This window comes from Eschrichtius robustus, chromosome 6 (assembly GCF_028021215.1).
Source record: "Eschrichtius robustus isolate mEscRob2 chromosome 6, mEscRob2.pri, whole genome shotgun sequence".
NCBI lineage: Eukaryota > Metazoa > Chordata > Mammalia > Artiodactyla > Eschrichtiidae > Eschrichtius > Eschrichtius robustus.
In genome coordinates this window covers 81,290,273-81,307,978 of record NC_090829.1, presented here as the reverse complement: position 1 = coordinate 81,307,978, position 17,706 = coordinate 81,290,273, and the positions used below count along the sequence as shown (strand labels likewise).

General features: G+C 44.5%; 1 protein-coding gene across 1 annotated transcript in view; it reads left to right on the top strand.

Moving 5' to 3' along the window:
• ARHGAP31 (Rho GTPase activating protein 31) overlaps window positions 1–17,706 on the top strand; it is a 117,176-nt gene that overhangs the window by 44,233 nt on the left and 55,237 nt on the right. The window lies entirely within an intron of this gene.

Sequence of the window (17,706 nt, the reverse complement as noted above, 5' to 3'; positions counted from 1 at the left end):
GAAGGGACAGCAAACAGTAGGAGATGCACTCAGAAATAAGGTTACCATATTTAGCAAATAAAGATACAAGACACTCAACTAAATTTGAGTTTCAGGTGAATTACAAATCATGTTCTAATATATATCCTATGCAATATTGGGAAAATACTTACACTAAAAATTATTCATCGTGTATTTGAAATTCAGATTTAACTGGTGTTCTGTATTTTCTCTGGCAACCCTACTCAGAAAGGGAATTAGGAGAACATCCTCCATTCTCCTGTGATTCTGTCTGATACCAGATAGGAAGCAGCATTTCTGGACAGGCCACCAATCAGCTATTCTGCAAGTGTACCCTTGGGTGGCTAAAGCCTGTGACACAATTCCTTTGGGAAGCCATGGAGTCAAAATCGCCATTGTGCAGGGCATGGTGCTGGGCGCTAGGGATCCAGAGAGGAGTAAAACAGTCCTGGATATAAGGATCCACTCACTCTAGACGACCAAGTCCAATGGGATGATAGTCACTATACAAACAGCAATGGCAATTTTCAATATGTATTGGAAGTTTATTGAGATATTGTTCCAAGCACTTTTCAGATTATTTTATTTAAATCTCATCCCATGAGGTAGACTTTATTATTAACTCCAGTTTACAAATAAGGAAACTGAACCTTATAAGCATATGATTCTTTACCCAAAGTGGGAAACATTGTAAAGTGAAAGGGGTTACTATCTGTAATTACACAGAACGACAGGCAGAACCTGGCACCCAGCCGGCACACTAGGATTATGGCATCGACCTCTAGGAGATGTGCCCACATCTCACTGGCAGAAAGTGGCAGTGGGAGGAGTTGAATCCAGGCATGATGGCTCCAGACCTCGTCCCCTTAACCAGGAACAGTAGAGGAGGAGATTCATTTAGATGAATTCCCTCTTACAGACTCTAAGTTCCCTGAAGATGGGGCCTATTGTTTTGCTTTCCGTGGCATCTTTGACGACTAGCATGCAGCACCCAAAACATAGAGTGGCTGCCAAAACATACCTGATGGACAGATGAGTCTGGGAAGCCTTCATGGTGGGGGTGGGACATGAGCACAGCCTGAACAATGTAGAAGACTAGGGCAGGGACCTTTTTCTCTTCCCTTGATCTGTCCCTCTTCCCAGATGCTTGAGAGAAGGTAAGTGAGAGAGGACTACTAAGTGAGCTAAGCAAGTGACTCCAAACCAAGATGTCGCGACATAACACCGTGAAGTCTGCTCTCAAGACTGAGTCATGAAGGGCTCTGTCAGCCCTTGCCCACCTCCTTTATGTGGACACCCGGGCGTCCACTGCCTGTCCTCTCCAATCCCTCTCAGATCCCCTGGATTGAGAATCCGTCACATGGCCTGGATCCTGAGCAGTCGACTGCCGTCCACTGGGTCCTCCACAGGGTCCTCCACAGGGTACCAGAGCTGCTCTATCCTCCATATAGAGCTGATCCTCCTTGTAGGTTCCCCAGCCTCCTCAACCAGCTCAGGCCTGCTTTGCTCTGTGTCCCCAGGCCACACCTGCCACACTGCTGGGAGAGCGCCCTGAAAGGCTGCTATTCCGTCTCTTTCTCTTCAGGGAATTTAAGCCACTGCAAGGCCACACCCTCTTTAAACGGGAATCATGGAGTCTTTAAGACACTAAACAAACCCCTCCTCCTTGCTCAGGGTCAGCTACTCACTTTTTAAGAAGAGAAAGCACATTTTCAGAAGGGGAGAGACAAGCCTCTGGCAGCTGCCTCCTTTTCCTCTCTCTCCAGAAAGCTATCATTAAACCCAGCTGACTCCTGCCTGACAGATGGAGAACCAACAAGAAAGAACTCTTCCTGACGTTTTTGTTCTACCCACAATTTAACTGCATGTAATTGAACTCACTAGACTATAAGCTGAGGTCACGGGCAGCGTCTTATAAGATACTTCTTTGAATCCCCAAAATCTGGCACAGTGTTTTACACGTGAAGATCCAATAAACATACTTAATTTGGTTTGACTGCTAAGGGTGCGCCTCAGCTTAAATACCCTAAATTACTTCTGACACCAAAGTGTTTGTCTGGACCAGAGAGAGGCCTTCCAGGCACTTAAACCCTAATCCTCAAAACTGGAAAGAAAGGAAACCCTAATGACTTTTCAACACTCCTGTACCCTTTTCTCAGTCTCCCTCTAACGCTAGGGCTTTACCATTGTCCAGCTGAGTGACCTTGGATAAGTCCCCAAACTTCCTGGAGCCTCAGTTTCCTGACACTGAATCAAGCAGGTTCAACCAGGTGATTTTATGGTCCCTTCCAACTCTGCCAGTCCAAAATCCCAGGATTCTGGTTGACCAACCAGTGGAAAGCGGGAATGGAGTATGGAGCAGGTGCTTGCAGGTGGGGATGGGATGGCCGAGAGGGAGAAAATAAATACGGAGCTGGGAGGAAAAAAAGCCCTGGAAACAAATGTGTACTTTGCATCTAATCTGGTCCTTGCTAGGACAATGTCATCTTGCCACGTCCTGCGTAAGCTCCACTGATGCTCACGCACCTGGCCCCGCCTTTCTTTTCGTCATCCATCCTTGTGTGCACATTGCTTTGTTCTGCGTGCTGCTTGAGGACTAGACTATGAGCTTAGATCATGGGCGGTGTCTTATAAATTGAGTAAGATGGACATAGCTCCTCATGGAGTTTACGGAATAGAAAAAATGCAGATGTTTAAAAACACAGAAACAAAACCTACTCAGTCAAGTATGAATTTTGTACAGGTTGCTCTAAGACTATATAACAAGTACTCAGTCCTTTTGGGGATCAGGGATGGCTTCCCCGAAGAGGTGACCTGGTGGTGAGTCACCCTGTGCCTAGATTCTCTCCCAGAAGGTTTCTCTGCTTCTAGGTTCTCCTCACTGTAATTAGTACTGACAGATCTTTTAAAACACCAATTTCTTGCCATGGTTTTCTTCATGGAAGCTTTACAGTGGCCTCCTTGTGTGCAAGCTTGGGTAGAGACTCAGTCCCCATTTGGAGCCTCTTTAGGCTGTTACTCCCAGCACAGGCTGTTGCCCTCTGGTGCCAGAGAACCCAGGGTGGAATCCCTGACCCCTTCCCTGACCCCTTCTGGGTACCCAAGAAAAGGGATCAGAACCTGAGCCTTACCATTTAAAAACTGCCCATTCTTGGGCTACCGTTGGATCAGATCTGACCACTGACATTTTCTATAGCAAAAAACAAGCAGCAGAAAATTCCAGTTTTGAAGCTGTTAAGGAAAAGGTGAGGAGAACAAACGTTCAGAAAAAAAAATTTGTTTTTTGGCCGCGTTGCGTGGCTTATGGGATCTTAGTTCCACCAGGGACCGAACCCAGGCCCACGGCAGTGAAAGTGCCGAGTCTTAACCACTGCACTGCCAGGGAATTCCCCAAAAGTTAGGAATTAAAAGCATAGAAAGCTGTTTGATAGCTTCTCTAACTCTAGAAGTAAGTGTCTGCATGGTAAAGTAGCATTTTCTTTATTAATTGTCTGTTCTTTAGGTATTATTTATGACTGCTCCTCTTCTGAGAAAGTGCCCAGAACTTTGACAGTAATCCTTCGTGCCATCTTTATCGTTTAGCCTTAGTCCTAGACAGATCTGGTGAGGCTCTTGTCTAAAAACAGAGCTGAAAGGAGGAGTTTCAGAGTGGTAAGGGAAGGAGTGATCAGGCTCGGGGAATTATAGTATCTGGCTTCTGAATGAAGCTAGTTCTGCACAGGAGGCGTTCAGAGAATACTAAGTAATTCATGAGCTGCAAAACCTCAGGATAAAAGCTTGAATATCATCATCCCTCGCTGTTTTAACAAACCGCAGATCGCCATTAATTTTGCCTGATTTTACATAAAGAATAATGCACTCCCTGCAAAGGAAAAGGTGCAGTCTCGGGAGGAGCATATCTTTTTGTTGTGATGTGTCAGAGATTCAGAGAGAAAGGTGGGGAAGGGAGGAGTGTTAGTCTCCAAAATACTCTACATCATATCCCTCAACGATGTTCCCTGAGGCCAAAAGACAGAAACTCAAAGAAATCAGACTATCTTGATTTGCATCATAAACTAGTGTCCAGAATTCTAGACCATACAGCAGAGCTTTGTGTCCTGTTTTTTGGCGATTTACTCTATTTGAGTTTACAGGAAAGGCTCTAGAGTAGTGTTCTGAAGGACCGTGGAGCATCTGCATGGGGGGCGCATCTCAGTCAGAAGAAGGAGGACGCAAGGGCATGAAGCATGGGCTTCAGGGACCCATGGGGGCTTTGCTGTGACTAGAGAGGGTAGTGTGGGTGAAGGGATCACAAAGAACTGAGCGCGCCCCGATGTGGCTCTTGATCTTCGCTAGGGACGAACGCAATCAGATCAGTGTTTTTTTTTAAATTAATTAATTTACTTATTTTTGGCTGTGTTGGGTCTTCGTTGCTGCGTGCAGGCTTTCTCTAGTTGCAGCGAGCGGGGGCTACTCTTCGTTGAGGTGCGCAGGCTTCTCATTGCGGTGGCTTCTCTTGTTACGGAGCACGGGCTCTAGGCACGCGGGCTTCAGTAGTTGTGGCTCGCGGGCTCTAGAGCGCAGGCTCAGTAGTTGCGGTGCACGGGCTTAGTTGGTCCGCGGAATGAGGGATCTTCCCGGACCAGGGCTCGAACCCGTGTCCCCTGCATTGGCAGGCGGATTCTTAACCACTGTGCCACCAGGGAAGCCCTTAACAAACTTTTTAAGAGGATCTCTTTCAGAGTTTCTCCGAGAGTAGTCCCGAGAATTTGCAGGGGAATCTCTGGGAAGCTGCACTTTTCTTAAGCTGCTGAGAGCCTCTTTTGCACACCAATGTATGAGAACCTCCAGGAGGCTGGTTTCTAGGCAGGATTCCCTGCCTCCGTTTCAACCATTGGGAATGGTTGGCCCTGGGTCCAGGGTAAATTCTGTGTATGTTGATGAATAGTCATAAACCATGAACACTAAAGAGGTTTCAAGTTCTACTAGAAGAGGGTGAGATTTGGTGATTTTTTTTTTTCTTTTGCTCATCTGTATTTACATTTTTTTCTACTTGCAGTACTTGTAGACTAAGAAAAAAGAAAACGCTAAATAAGATAAATTTAATGAGCGTCCAGTATTTGCAAGCACGGAACAAGCTCATGGAAGAAGTGAGTTGCCCCAAAAGGGTTACACAGCCAGGGAAGTGCCGTTGTTTTCAGCAGGAAAGCGGGGCCTTGTAACAACAGGAAGCTCTGGGAGGCCGTAGTACCCAGGCTTCCAAGCAGAGCGGTTCTCGAAACAATGGCTGCCTGTGGCTCGGGAATATTGGGCAGGAAATGAAAGGACGCTGGGAGGGGGTGTGCCAGAGGAGCTGATAAGCGCTCCCTGTCTGTTCTTCACTTAGGCCTAGCAGGCCAATGAGGAAGTTGTTTTTCTAAACGCTCCCCATCTTTCATTACCAAAGATGATTTTAGGAAAACACAGAAATGAAAAGAACCCATGGTGCCACAGGTCTGGAAACCATTAGGAAGCTAAGCCTCCCAGGAAACCAGAAGGTACAATAAGCAAGGGAAGGTATTTCCTGCTCTCAGGGCACGGTCCCTTCAGTCGCGGGGGGTGGGGGGGGGGGGAGGTGGGTACCTTCAGATGAACTCAGCACCATTTAAAGCCAAGTCCCTGGAGGACTCCAGCCTCCATAATAATCAGAATAGCACTGGGGTTAATAGGAGTCCAGCCATACCAAAGGAGATACGTGTAAACCTCCTGAGATTGAAGTTTGTATTTGTTTAACACAAATTTCTGTTCTTATGGGTGGGACAAGTTGGGGAGTCAATTAACAATACAAAACCAAAACTAACGAAAAAGAATGCCAATGCTTTGCCCTAGAAGACCTAGATAAAAACCAGAACCAGTAGGAGTGAAGACCTGAACATTGCAGGTAGAAGTCAGATCCGCCTTCTTCATTTCTAGCCCAGCTTCTCCCCAGCTTCATCCAGGAAGTTCACAGGTCATGGGATGTTAGACCTGGAAGGAACATTAGCAGTCGTCTAGATCCAGAACTTGAACCTAGTGCAGATGAAAATCTGAGGCTGGGAGTAGCTATTTTTTTGGTCAAGGATATACAGCTGGTTCATGTTGCTTTCACTGATAGGTACCCAGCACCTAGTACCTGTGAGTCACCTACGGGCAACTCAGAGAGGAACACAGTTACTCTCCTCAAATGTCTGAAATCTAGTACCTGGAGGTCAGGACTAGAACCCAGGTTTCTTAACTCCCTGTTGTTAAGTCCTTCTCTGTCATCAAGTTGCTCTTAGACATGAAATCAGCTCAGCTTTCTGTGGCTTTCTGGTCTTCCCCATCCATGCCTGGTCTGTGCCTGGGTTTTCCTGGCGTGGAGGTTAGGCTTATACAACATACTGGAAAGTGCATGAACTTGGAATTCAGACAGACTCATAATTGCACCCCAGCTTTGCCACTAGCTGTTTGACCTTGGGCAAGCCATCCAACCACACCAAACCTTAGCTTTCCATCTATAAAATAGGAATAGTAATGTCTACACCTCAGAGTTGTGAGAATTAAATGAAATAATGATTGTTAAGCATGGGACCCCACATAGCATTTGGTTAGTGCATCCCATGACCACCTACTAAGGCATGCAAAAAAAGAAAAAAAAATGGCCTGGACACACTCAGACGAGAAAAAAACTTACATTGTCCTCATTCTTCAGATGATTGGTGTTAGTCACCCATACAGTTCAAGAAGCTGGTTTATTTTCCCTGTTGTGTCTCATTAACCTGCTCAGCTCCATCCCTTCTCCTTCTGGGACTCTCTCTGGAGGCAGACGTGGCCATCCTCTTTATCCATCACTGCAGAAGAGCCTCCATCCGTGGCATCTCAAGGAGCAGGTGGCAAGAAAGAGAGGGTCTCTTAGTCCGGGAAATAAAATCTTGATTGGGTGATCCAAGCTGACTGTGGTCTTAACGCAGTTCTACTGAGGAGTTAAAAGACTTGTTGGCAATGATAAGGGAATTGATGCTTACAGCTGGGCCTGGGAGTGTGCTGGGGCATGGCTGAAAGAGCTTTCTGGCATCCGCAAGCAGCCTTATGGAGTGACTGATGTCTGCCCGACAACTCCCCTGAGAGCAAAGTCAGACAGTAGGAAGCACGAGCCAAAAAAGTTTTCATAAATTATACAAAGCCTAGCAGCCTCCATGTTCAGCAAGGGACAAAAGGGACATTCTCAGCAAAGGGACATTTTCTGCACTGTTCCTGTGTACCAACCAGGTGAACAGGGCCAGCTCTAAGCCCAAGGCCGTGTGAGGGCTTCTCCAGGTTTGTTCTCTGTGTAACCTCATCACACCCCACCCGGTTTCCCCAGTCAGCTCTGCCCTCCCTCATGGTCACAACCCTCCCCTCCCCCAAACCCAAAACACCCCAGAGGCTCCTTTCACAGTCCCTCCTAGGCTGTTTCCATTTGCTCATTAACTGATGATGTGTGGTCCCAGATATTTCACTGCCCTCAACCAGCCTTTTATCTTTGAGTCACAAAGGCACTTACCTTTCTTAAAGAAATTTTCGGGAGCAACTAGAAAAGAGTGAGGCTTCTCACCTCCCCTTTCATCCTCGGCAAAGCGTACGAGGTCCTCTGCACTGACCCTAAAGGGACACCTTACTTTCCCTTGTTGGATCGGTATGTTTGTGGCAAGTCTTTTCCTTCATATTATCCCCTCCTCCACCCACCTTTCTCAAAAGCCTGTTTCCTTGAGGGGAAGAATTCCAGGATTACCCCTACTGAGGCAGCTACATGGATTGGACATTATTCTAAGGGCAATGGGAAGCCAGTGAATGTTTTGGAATAGGGGAGGTTTTCCATAGTGTTTTAGAAAGATTTGTTTGGTAGTGGAGCTCAAGATAGAATGCAGTCTTCCTAGGCTGTCAAAACTCCTTCAATTTACCTGAATTTACCTTCTCTTCCACCAGACTGGTCTAGTCAGCATTCCTGGAATTCACCACATTATTTCTTGTTTTCCCACCTTGTTTATACCATTCCCTGCTCTAGCTGCATCAGAAAGTGAGTGATGTTTACAAAGTGCTTATTATATGCCGGAAGCTTATTTAAGCTTTCTACATGTATCACAGTATATAATTGCATCACATTGTATCTTATCACATCACAGCATCTCAAATCACCCCCTAGGAACCAGTGTCTGAGTTCTTATTGCATAGCCTTGTACGTCCTCCTTTATCCACTGATCAATCTCACAGCATCGCGGCCCCGGGGTGAGGGTCCTGCCTCAGCCCTCTCTAACAAGGTCCCTCTCATACCGTCAGCTCTCTATAATGTACACAATTTCCCGTTCTTGTTCAACACCTAAAAGCCCTGCCTGACTTCCCCCACCATTGTGTAATCTTTTAGAAGAACTTCTGTCACGTTTTTGTGCCTCTCAAGGGCCCTTAACATATTTTGCGTGTTCGTTTCATACCGGCGAAGTTACTTAATACCTGTGAGCTTCAATTTCCTCATTTACAAAGCAAAGATAAATACCTTCCTCAGAAAGTGGTTGTGAGGACTGCACTGGGTACAAATCACGCATGAAAGTGTAGCGCTCAGGGGTCGGCACGTAGTAGGTACACAGTAATGGTCCGTTCCCTCTTGGCTTCTTGAGGGCAAAGATCTTATTCGCCTTTTTGTCCCTTGGGTTGGATAGCCCTGCGGTACATCTGCTTTGGTAGAAGGAGAATCGTTGTCATTGGGAGGAGTGGGTGTACGGATGACAGAGACCTGAGAGCTCAGCTGGGATGAGTCAGGGTGTGGAGCAGAGGGAGGGCCTGGACACTTCTGTGGGAAAGAGCTGACTTGATTTGGCATCTGAAACCCTGGAAGTGAGGAGGGGAGGGGACTCCAGGATACAGTCTTCCATCAGGAGCCTCACCCAGCAGTGGAGCAGAGCTGGTCCTTGGTCACACCACGCCAGCAGGTTAGGCAAATACTTCTATTTAACAAGGAGTAATTACCTCACAGGGTCATTGGAAAGGACTTCAACACACATAGAAATTGCCTCCCTAACTTTAGAAAGCCCTGGGGCTTCTTTAACGAAACTTGTTTTTTTTAAAACCTATTTTTTTCTTTAAAAAAATTATTTCTACCTCACCCTCATCATAGAAAATTCAGAAAAGCAAAATGAAGAATATAGAAAAGCAAAAACATACTATTAGCCTTTCAGTGTGTGTGTCTTTTATCATTTGAGAGATGGTGAAGGGTTGTGTAAACGGGACAGTCACTCTTTGCTCTTTATATTTGTGTATCTTTTTCATTTTTTATTCTTCTCTTCCCCAGTGTTATTGCGATATAATTGATATACTCAACTGTATAAGTTTAAGGTGTACAGCATAATGGTTTGACTTACATAAATCTATTGTGAAATGATTACCGCAGTAAGTTTAGTTAGCACCCATCATCTCATATACATACAATAAAAAGAGAAAGAAGGGCTTCCCTGGTGGCGCAGTGGTTGAGAATCTGCCTGCCAATGCAGGGGACATGGGTTCGAGCCCTGCTCTGGGAAGATCCCACATGCCGCGGAGCAACTAGGCCCGTGAGCCACAATTACTGAGCCTGCGCGTCTGGAGCCTGTGCTCCGCAACAAGAGAGGCCGCGATAGTGAGAGGCCCGCGCACCGCGATGAAGAGTGGCCCCCGCTCGCCACAACTGGAGAAAGCCCTCGCACAGAAACGAAGACCCAACACAGCCAAAAATAAATAAATAAAGAAATTTATTTAAAAAAAAAAAAAAAGAGAAAGAAAAGAAAGAAAAAAATGTTTCCTTGTGATGAGAACACTTAGGATTTACTCTCTTACCAATTTTCGTATATAATGTACGGCAATGTTAACTATAATCATCATGCTGTACATTGCAGCTCTAGTACTCATTTATCTTGTAACTGGAAGTTGGTACCTTTTGACCACCTTCATCCAATTCCTGCTCCCCACCTCCCCCACCCCCTCCTCTGGTAACCACAAATCTGATCTCTTTTTCTATGAGCTTCATGTTTTTTTTAGATTCCGCATATAAGTGAGATCATACAGTATTTGTCTTTCTCTGCCTTATTTCACTTAGCACAATACCCTTAAGGTCCATCCATGTTGTCACAAATGGCAAGATTTCCTTATTTTTATGGCTGAATATTATTCTGTCGTATATATATGCCACAACTTCTTTCTTTTTTAAGATTTATTTATTTATTTGGCTGCACTGGGTCTTTGTTGCTGTGCGTGGGCTTTCTCTAGCTGTGGTGAGCAGGGGCTACTCTTTGCTGTGGTGCGCGGGCTTCTCACTGCGGTGACTTCTCTTGTTGTGGAGCATGGGCTCCAGGCGCGCGGGCTCAGTAGTTGTGGCTGGCGGGCTCTAGAGCGCAGGCTCAGCAGTTGTGGTGCACAGGCTTATGGTCCCTCCAAGGCATGTGGGATCTGCCCAGACCAGGGATCGAGCCCGTGTCCCCTGCATTGGCAGGCGGGCTCCCAACCACTGCGCCACCAGGAAGGTCCCTGCCACAGCTTCTTTATCCACTCATCTTTTGATGGACACATGTTTCCATGTCTTGACTATTGTAAATAACGCTGCTATGAACAGGGAGGTGCAGATATCTTTTCAAGTTAGTGGTTTTGTTTCCTTTGGATATGTTCCCAGAAGTGTGATTGCTGGATCATATAGCAGTTTTACTTTTTAATTTTTTTGAGGATCCATACTGTTTTCCATAGTGGCTGTACCAGGTTATAATCTCACTAACGGTGCGCAAGGGTTCCCTTTTCTCCATATCCTTGCCAGGATTTCTCTCTTGTCTTTTTGATGATGGTCATTCTAACTTGAGGTGATATCTCATTGTGGTTTTGATTTGCATTTTCCTAATGACTAGTGATGTTGAGCATCTTTTCATGTATCTATTGGCTTTTTGTATATCTTCTTTGGAGAAGTGTCTATCTTTTGCCCATTTTTTATTTGGATTATTTGGTGTTTTGCTATCGAGTTGTTTGACTTCTTTATATCTTTTGGATATTAACCCCTTATCAGATACATGATTTGCAAATATTTTTCCTATTCCATAGGTTGTCTTTTCGTGTTGTTGATTGTTTCTTTTGCTGTGCAGAAGCTTTTTAGTTTGATGTAGTCCTGCCTGTTTATTTTTGATTTTGTTGCTTGTGCTTTAGGTGTTATAGCCAAAACAATCCTTGCCAGGACCCATGTCAAGGAGCTTTTTTCCTATGTCTTCTTCTAGGAATTCCATGGTTTCATGTCTTACATATATAAGTCTTTAATCCATTTCAAGTTAATGTTTGTGAGTGGTATAAGATACAGGTCTAGTTTCATTCTTTTACATGTGAATATCCAGTTTTCCCAGCACCAATTTTCCCAGACTGTCTTTTCTCCATTGAGTATTCTTGGCTTCCTTGTGAAATACAATTGACCATATATTCTTGGGTTTATATCTGGGCTCTCGGTTTTTCCCCACTGATCTTCTTTTCTGTTTTTATGCTAGTACCATACTGTTTTGTTTACTATGGCTTTATAGTATGGCTTGAAGTCAGGAAGTGTTTTTCATTTTTTTATCAGTATATATTGCTTCTGTAACTTTTTCAAAAGGAACTTAAAAATAGATGTTAACCAGTAGGTGTTGAACACCTAAAAGACATCACCACAATAAGGTAGGGACTGCAGTGGTAGAGTTTCAGGCATATGGGTAGTCAAGGGCAAGGAACCAAACAGCTCTCCTTAAATGGTGCTTCCATACCTGGCCACTAACTCATGGGATTTGCCCTCTTGATGGGGAGGGTTTGAGTGAGGTAGGTGTAGCTTGGGGCTTTTTCTAAACTTCCTCCTCAGTGTGGTACCATGAAAAAAGCATGAGCTTTGGAGTCAGACAAACCTAGGTTTGGATCCCAACTCTGACACTTACTAGCTGTGTGATGTTGGGCAACTTGCCTAACCTCTCTGAGAATCAGCTTTCACATTTTCAAAATGGAGAATTTTACATCTTTTGTGGATTGGCTATGATTATAGAATGGAGAATGCTGTTAAAAGAGAGAGGGGGGGGGGGGAAAAAAAGCACCTCATGTAGTGCCTGGCACATAAAAAGTGTTTTCTTCTTTGAAGGACCCAGATATCAATGGAGGACTGAAAACCCATCTGGAGAGTAATGACCAATCCCTTGTTTAGCAAAACATTTCAAGTGCTTGTGTTTTCAAGGCTATTCTAGATGAATGAGACAGAACTATCCTCATTGTCCCTAAAGAGCTCACAACTTAGTGATGGAGATGACATAGGTTCAGGCAACACCTAGCACTTAGTGCTGGATAAGAGCCGGTTTGCAATAAGTATTTGCTGAATTGGATTTTTTAATGAAAAGTTTTGGGGAAAGGTAATATATTCTTATAGTTCAAAACTCAAAAGTATAGAAGAGTATACAATGAGGAGTCTCCCTCTTACTCATAGCCCTGGCCTCAGCTTCCCAGTTTCTTTTCCCATAGGCAACTAAAGTTATCACTTTATTATGCATCCTTCCATAGATACTTAATGCATATACAAAGGAATTGTATAGCTGTTCTGTTATTCTCTCTTTTTTAAAAAAACAAATGCTCGTATACCGTTACACTCGTCTGTGCCTCATTCTTTCTGCTTAACAATATATCTTGGAGACTGCTGTATATCAGTACATGAAAGTTTCCTCATTCTTTTTGATGACTATGTAGTATTCCATTATATGGATATTCCATTATTTATATAAATAGCTTCCTATTGATGAACAACCTCATACTATTACAAAAATTGCTGCAATGAATAACCTTGTAGATATAGAAATGTTCTAGAATTGGAATACTGAAAATGTTCTGAAATGTGATTGTTGCTTAACTGTCAATATAGTGTAAACCCCTTAATTATGTGCTTTAAAAGGGTGAATTTTATGACATTTGATTTATATCTCAATTTTTTTAAAGTTTAGAGAAACAAAAAAAGAAACCTTACCCCAAGGAGGACAGGCTAAATCCTGACATATTTAAAAAACAATTTTCCTTGGAAAATTGGGAAGCAGTTAATTTGCTTTTTGTAAAGAACAGAGAACATTATACTTTAAAAAATAAACACCACGACTTTTCAGACTTTTCTATAATTCTATGTTAGGCCAGGAGGAAGAGAGAAGAGGTTAAAACAGGGAGGAGAAAGAAGAATCAAAGAGGGAGGGTTGCTGGAGGACAGCGACCCCTCAGGCAAGCCAAGGCCCACAGAGGCTGGGAGGAGCGTGCCACAGGAGACATGGAGGCGCGGGACACATGGAGGCGCGGGACACATGGAGGCGCAGGAGACATGGAGGCGCAGGAGACATGGAGGCGCAGGAGACATGGAGGTGCAGGAGAGATGGAGGCTCAGGAGACATGGAGGCGCAGGAGAGATGGAGGCGCAGGAGACATGGAGGCGCAGGAGAGATGGAGGCGCAGGAGACATGGAGTTGCAGGATCGAGGAAGGAGGGGACAGAAATACAGAGCAGGAGCTGGCAGAGGGAGAAGGTACAGGAGCCACTGTGATGACAGATTCCTGAGGAATGGAAAGCTGGGAAGTTCTCTGCTGACAACCAGAAATAATAGAAAAGTGATTGAAATCTTTACTTCATCTCTTTAAAAATGCTGTAGTAGAGCAGGCTTATTCACAGCACAGCAGAGCTGCCTGAAGCCCTCACTCTCTCCCCTGTGCACAGCAGGAGATTCTCAAAGATTTCTTCCTTGTTCAGCGGCTTGTCTCTCTCTGACTCTCCCCCTGCAAGTATCAGTTCTTCATCCACCAGTGATCCTTGGTCCTTTCTATCACCTCAGTCAAGGTGATGAATATATCCATCATGCCCAAAAGTTTCCTCGGCCCCTCCGCAGCTCCTGCCTCCTGCCTCTTCCCTGCTTTCTCCCACTATAAATTAGTTTGCATTTTCTTGAGTTCTATGTGGATGGAATCATATAGCATGTACTCTTCTATAGAATGGCTTCTATCACCCATATGCTATATCATCCCTTGTTATTGCTGAGTAGTAGTCCATTGTATATATGTACCACTAGACTTTACCCTGATGGTTAGGGATGCAGGACCCAGAGAGGGAATGAAATATGACCAGTACAGGACCTTAACAAAAATCCAGAATGGGGTGGGAGGAGTGCCATATTTCCCTAAAACACAAATGCAATTTGCACTGTGAAAGAATGAGGCTGCCATGATCACATAACTGATCAAATAAAACTGTGTTTGTTCCAGTCTCCATCTCCAGATCTGATCAGATTCCAGCCATACAGGGAAGTGGGGCAGCTTAGCAGGCATTGCCTCTGGGGGGATTCAGAGAAATGATTTGATTGCTGGCCTTTTCTGCCCTAAACCCTTGAAAAAGTTTGGAATTGAGGAAAGAAGTACCACCACGTTATTTATGGTATAAAATGACTTTTAGTTGTACCAAGTTGGACCAAATGAAACAAAGGACTTTAAAACGTTTTGTAAATTGTAAAGCATAAATCAAAGGCAAAGCCTTCTTTTCTGTCAGAAACCACCTCAGGATTTATCTTGTGTTCCGATTAAAAGTTAAAGTTAAAGATCGCTGCTCCAGGAAAAACCAAAACCAAACCAAACAATAAAGGGACTTAGAGAACCATCAGTGCGAAAATTCAAAGAAGTCATAATGTTATATCATAATCAGCAACTGTGTGTACCTCTGTAGGAGGAGACTTAATGTTCTTTGGGTCCATGATAAATCCCACAGAACTAGTTCTATGGCTCAAACCTTCTATAGCAACCTAAACAGGCAATGGAGGCTTTCTTTCCATCTATACCTACTCAGCCATTTTGTATCAAGCTTCTATCCTGTCCAGAATCCTAGGGTGTCCCCAATTTGGTTGGGCCCCAGGAACAACAGTCTAAAGAATTCTGAGACTTTGAGACAATACTCTTGGCAGCCCCTGCAACACCACCAGCCAGTATTACCTTTAGAGCCTTGCTCCCCGAAGTATGGGCTGCAGATTGGCTGTATCTGAATTACCTGGTAATTTGCTAGCAATGCAAATTCTTGACTCCCCCCCTCCACCCTCCCATTGGAATGTGCATGTTAACAAGATCCCGGAGGTTTGTATCCACATTAAAATATGAGAAGCTCTGGTCTAGACAGTCGTTCTTCAACTTCAGCATGCATCAGAATCACCTGGGAAGCAGCTGCTGGACCTCATCTAGGGACCACAGTCTGAGAACCACTGCTCTGGCTCTAGAGCTGGATGATTACAGAGATCAAGTGGATCCTTTCTCATTTACTGAGTATGATGGAGAATTCCTACGTCTTCCAACTCAGCCCAAGACAAGAATCCAAGAAAGCTAACACGCCTCAGGGACCAGGACCATGGCCTTTTCCCTTGGGTTGTTTTAATATTGCCTCCTGTTTAAACAGAGCTGTGGACTAGAGGTTCTGGGGCCTCTGTACCAAATTTATGGCAGAGGCTCCATCCGGGAATGTGTTTTCCTCACCTTTAAAACAAACGGAGCCTGAGTTTATACAACTGAGAGCCATGGTACTGGGAGGTGGGTCTTTGAGAATGGGATAGGACAGATTATGACCCTGCACTGCCCGTCTGTGGAGTGTTCCTTATAGAAGCCCTTTGAGGCTGAGGCTTTTGTCTTTGAGTCCTCTTCGGGAATGCTCCGAGCTCTCAAGGCCACCTGTGCCGTGCAACAGCCATATACCTTGGTACAGACTCACATTGTGAAACACATCAAGGTCAAGCACAGTTCCAAGACTGCTAACGAAATCTGTACACTGTTGGGTCAGGACTGCTGCCTTTGTATTATGAAGGTACACCTCAGTGCATAGAAAAGTGACCTCAACCAGAGAGGGACACAAAAGCCATTCTGAATAGGGAGGTGAGTGTTGACTTGTAAGAGGTTGGTCAGCTCTACCCCAACTGCCCATCAGATGGGAGGCAGCAAACTGTTTTCACCAAGACTGAATCTCACAAATGATAAATTTACATCATATAGAAGCTTCAGATAGAAATAACTGTCACTGTAGAATGCTGCTTATATGCCAGGGTCTGTGCTAAGTATTTACAAGTATTACTTCAATCCTAGCTATGAGGTTAATATCACTGTTATCCTCATTTTACAGATGTAGAAACTAAGAAATGGAATTATTGCATATTTTGCCCAAGATTACAAAGGCAGTTTGGCATTCAAACCTGTGCTCTTGACCATGACCTTGTGTGGCAGGTTACAGAACAACATCTTGTTGTGGTTGGGAAAGAGTCGACCTACTGTGCACAATAGGGATTTTTTTTTTTTTTAACAATACAGCTTTTTTAAGCATGGGAACTCTGTTTGCTTATTTATTTATTTATAAAATTTATTTAGAGGCATGAGGCATAAATAGGGTTCTCACCAAGAACCCTATTTCATAAAATAGATCAAAGTATAGCTCTTCTAATTGAAGCCAGGCAGGGGCTCTGGACCCCTGCCCACACTCACAGCCCCTCCTCCACCACACCCACTCCTACCCTGTACTCACTCGAAGGGAATAGTTCCACCTCTGTGGTCTCTGGCCTCGATATTTCCAATCCCAAGTTCACTTCCTGCCCTCTTTCCACCTTGGGTAACTAAGAAGCTTCCCACTAGTTGGTCATGAATGACAGGGGCAAAACATGGATGTGTCCTGGAGAAGAAAGGCTCTGGGGATGCACAGCCTTTGCGAGGTGGGTGGAATACTTTAAATATGATGAATTTTACTCAGCACCTAAAATGATAGTTAGTGGTTGAAGGAAATGATGGGGGAGTTGTTTAGAAAGTATGGTAATAGAGAATCCAGGAAGAATGTTGAGCCTGAACACCTAGTATCGACCCATGTAAAGGTCCAGTCCAGCTTAGTATTGTGTGTGGGTATGATCATGTGCATTAAGCATTAATGGATTGGCTTTAGTCTCATCCAAGGCATTAATGGACTGAGTATATTTTGGGGGAGTGAGCACAGTGCCAGCCCAAGCCCTGGTTCATGGAGTTCCCATACCACCTCTGTGCCTGAGGACTTCAGCACCCAAGGCTTTGGTAGTTCCAGACCATCTACAACACTCTCACAGAGGGACCTCCGGTGGATCTGCCCAAGGACCAAAGTGGCAAGTGACTTGCCACTCTCTCCATGCCATCCAGAAGGCCTGTAGCTGCCATTCTGGGTCACTGAGCTGGCTGGGCTGATCAGGTTCAGCCCTGAGGAGAGAACAGCATAGCCAGACCCTTCTACCCAGGCACTGGACTTCCGGAGTGGCAGGAATTTGAGAGGCCATGTTGGTCCCTTATATGAGGTCCATTCTATCAGTGACTGGTTTGACCCATGTGGTGGTGGTGCCGGCGGGGTGTGGGGGGAGGTTCTCACCTTTAAAAAAAAACACTTACACCTTTAAATCACCTTTAACATTTTGGTAGATATTCTTCCAATCTTTTTTCCCTTTGCAGCTTTTTAAACATAGCTGAATTCACAGGGTATATTTGATTTTGTGCCTTGTTCTTCTTTTACCTACCTACATCATAAGCATTTTTCCATGTGTTAATTATTTTTCATAAGCAACAAGTACTCTTGAGTGAGGTAAATAAATTTACCTGCCCCTTGGTTTCTTCAAGTGTAGACTAGGCAAGAGTTGTCTAATTTTATCACGTAACAGTCACCTAGAAGGCTTTTTAAGACAGATTGCTG